We start from the raw sequence: 4,013 nt of genomic DNA, 5'->3' as shown, positions 1-4,013 counted from the left end.
TTCTTTGAAGGAGTATAAATTCTTTTTTCCAGTAAATGATAAAGACTTTTTCTAAAATTTGTGATGAATACATTTTAAGACTATTATCAAGAAAATATTCTTTCTTAAAGACAACCGTTACTTACTAAAAGAAAAAAAGTAAATTGAGTAATCGCTTTTTTAAGCAGTAGAATTGATATTTTTCTGTGTACATGTATGCATGTACACACGTATGTACAGTCGTTCACGGAAAGGTTGCAACACTTTTTTTTGGATGGGTTTTGGAACGCACGAATATTTAGAGACTGCGAGCCACTGCGTCTAGGGAGCTGCCGTGACGGGCCGTGACCAGCAGTGAGCTGTAGTGAGAGGTTAAGACAGCTGTCAAAAGAGCATATACAGGGTGTGTATACACAGCAAAAGACATCTTACAGCGTAACATCTGATAACAGGTAGGAACAAGACATCTTAAATAACGTATACTTTTTACGATATTTTAATTTAAATAAATAAATAAATAAATAAATAAATAAATAAATAAATAATTAAATAAATAAATAAATCTATTTAAATTAAAATATTTAAATTAAAAAATAGAGTAATTCCAATAACTTTCAAGTCTTAAATTATTTCTCTTACATATTTCGCGACGTTTGATAAGTCTATCTAGTTAAGATATAATATGAGCTAAACGATTTGTTATATATATTTCTATACGTTGTAGAATTTTGCCAAAGGACTGGAATAAGAGAAAATTTTATTTTGCAATAAATATTCTAATATATTTATAATTATAAGTCAGATATGATTTGCTTTACAAAGATGCAGACTGTAGTAATCATCATATATATTCTTGCAGATAATATAAAGAAACGAGGAACTGTCTCCTTGCGCAATATATGGCACACTCTTCTGCGTGTTCACAAGTGGATGAGCATGAGTGGATAAAACATCTATTCATGGCTTCCGTGAACCATTTCCAAGGAAAGTCCCACGCCCACCTGCAGGTTGAACGATAAATAAATATATCATTCAGAATAAAACACGAAAATTCGTTAGCCTAACTGGCAATAATTTTAATATTAATACAACAACGTTTCGACCTCTACTTTGGGTCCTTATCAAGTTATAAGTTATTTAGCAATGATTGAATTGCGCGTCAGGTTTTGAATCTAATGTTCGCTATGTTATACTTCCTGACCACATAGGCTGCGGTCCATTTGATGCTACAAATGCTTCGAAGCATTCTTCTTCTCCTTTCTTTCAATGAAGAAAGAAGAAGAAAAAGAACGCTTCGAAGCACTTGTAACATCAAATGGACCGCAGCCATAGTTTAACGATGATAATAAGATTCAAAACCTGACGCGCAATTAAATCATTGCTAAATAACTTATAACTTGATAAGGACCCAAAGTAGAGGTCGAAACGTTGTTGTATTAATATTAAAATTATTGCCAGTTAGGCCGACGAATTTTCGTGTTTTATTATTTTATCACTGGCGAAGAATTATTTTATGGATTATTCAGAATGTTTTTTCTAACGAACAATTGTCCAAGGTGAATAGATTCGCAGAAACTTATTTTAATCAAATCCAAACACTTTGTCAAGCATTATAAAGCTGATAGAAAAGCGTAAAAATAATCTTAAAGAGGCCGTACTTATTTTTACAAACCGATTTGGGAGAAATGAAAGTGACCAATTGATCTGATCAATCAAAAATATCAAATGTGACGCAAGACATATAATTATCTGCATAATTTTTCAAATAATATTATGTTTATTTATTATTACCGTTTTGTAAATAACATTGTATTCAGTTTTAATTATTTCTAATACGTCTTAATATTTTTCGAGTTCAACGAGTTCTGAGCTGAGCGTTGAATGGCGGCCGAAGAGGACGACCACGACGGCTCGCGCCGCCACGGAAGCCTCGCAGCAAGGAAGATCCGCGGGAGGCCAAGGCACGGGACCGAGCTCAGATCCCCGAGACTGGCGCGAGAACGCCGATCGGTTCACCTCGCCCAGGCCCGGCACGTGAAATAATGGCGTCGCTTTTTAATATTTAGTATTTTATTAATAGACTGGAAGTTACTGATAAAATTATCTACGACATATTACTGTTGTGTAATTAACAAATAATTTATATAGTATTATAGATTTGATGAATTTATCTGTAGAATAAACATTGTATTTTCTGTTGAATCTTCAAAATTTAATATTATTCGACAATCATCTGCATTCTCCGACACCACTGCACAACTAAATATCTCTTCCAGTCTTCCTGAACGCCGGAAAATTAAATACAGTATCCAAAGTATTAAATCCAATTATAATATCGATATCCTTTTGTTGCTGTAATCGAATTTTCTGCGATCGACTGGCGAACAATGTTCGGTGGCGGACTGCAAATTGTTGGACTTCTTGCCGTTTGTGTGCGAGCATTGTGAGGCCACCTTCTGCAAATAGCATTTCAATATGGTATCGCACGAGTGTTTAAAAACGGAGACCGCAAAATTCGTTATGTAGGACAATCGGCAAGCTTCCTGTGCTCTAAGGAATCTTGCAAGGATGCGTCGTTGATCGAGGTGCCTTGTATCAAGTGTAAGCGGCATTTTTGCGTGGCGCACAGGCATCACGGAGCTGAGTGAAACGGAGAAGACACAGAAACTGAAGAAATGGCAGATACCAAAGAAACAATTTGCAGAAGCAAAAGCTATAGTGGATCAACAAATCGCGGACAGTTTGAGGAAATCCAAATATACAACACTGGCAAATAAAGTACTATTACATGTTATATATAAAACAGAAAATATATGTTTTAACGGAAAACGTAAGCATAGATGTGTATTATACAAAGAGTGACCGCAAAAATAGCCTCTTTTTTCACCCTTGAATTTAGACTTCTACTTACAAGTACTAAATGATAGTCTATAATGAGTCATGAATCCTCAGAAAGTTTCAGATTTAGCTGGCTTTTTATTTTCAAGATATGGAGGGTCAAAGTTGTTGATTTCACCAACTTCACAGGCCCACAAAAAGAGAAAAGTTGTCTACGCCATGGACTAGACCATGGTATTCCCATGTATTTTCGCCTGCTGAAACCGAATATGACCTCAGTTTTGCCCCTACACGTCAGTATTTTTTTCTACAGCCAAAAACAAGGTATTTTGCCCCTACAAAACACCCTGTTTTTGGTTGTAGAAAAAAATCGTTAAGGAGTTAGAGAATCCCTGTGCTGGTATTAAAAAAGTAATACATTCTACTCATAAAACATTTTTCAAAATTCAAATAGAGGTTTCCAGGCTAAAAATTTGAAAAATAAAGTTTCCAGTGCTTCAGTAATTCTTCATTTTTCAAGTCAAGTGTAACTAAACGTATACCGGAAACACACAAAATTCATTGCGTTATACCTGATAAGAATGGAAATGTAAATGTGAAAATATTCTCTCGATGTAATGATGTAAAATTACATAAGATAATTAAAAAAAATAAAAATAAATAAATAGTTGTATGGCATAAATTTTTGATATATTTATCATTTATTTTGTTTATCTTTAATTTTGATTTTGATTTATTTATTTTATTTTCAAATAAATCTGATTGCTAATTTTACAGATAATATGTGTTTTTTTCATTAACTATATGATTTAATTGTTACATGCTAACCGTTAAAGTTACCCAATTTATAATATTCTATTAAAAAAAAGTAATTTAATAATAAAAATAAGTAAAAATGCAATTAAAAAATAGAAAATATTCGAATTTCCTCTTTACCCATAGATAGAAATTTCAGGATTGCTGTCTATAAATTTATCAAATTTTTTTATAGCTATTGGTAGAGTCTATCTTATTTAAAAAAAAATATTTTCAAAAAAAAATGAAGAAAAAGTCCCTTAAAAAATCGAAGTTATTGGAATCCCATTTTCTTATAGGTCTTGAAAATTTCGAAATTAAGTCTAGAATTTGTAAGATTTTTTTGAAAAAAATCAAAACGGTCGCACTGAGAAAAACAAACATTTTTTACTTAAATCCTT

General features: G+C 32.6%; 1 long non-coding RNA gene across 1 annotated transcript; it reads left to right on the top strand.

Moving 5' to 3' along the window:
* Positions 1-219: 219 nt before the first annotated feature.
* On the top strand, positions 220-2,136 carry LOC139786423 (uncharacterized). The gene is made up of 3 exons (XR_011722281.1): positions 220-431; positions 839-986; positions 1,834-2,136. It is a non-coding gene; the product is annotated as an uncharacterized lncRNA (long non-coding RNA).
* The last annotated feature ends 1,877 nt before the right edge of the window (positions 2,137-4,013 follow it).

This window comes from Temnothorax nylanderi, unplaced genomic scaffold (genome assembly GCF_030848795.1).
Source record: "Temnothorax nylanderi isolate EJ_2023f unplaced genomic scaffold, tnyl_v1.0 TNYL_tig1032_pilon, whole genome shotgun sequence".
In the NCBI taxonomy this organism is placed as follows: domain Eukaryota; kingdom Metazoa; phylum Arthropoda; class Insecta; order Hymenoptera; family Formicidae; genus Temnothorax; species Temnothorax nylanderi.
This window is presented reverse-complemented; position numbering and strand designations above follow the sequence as displayed.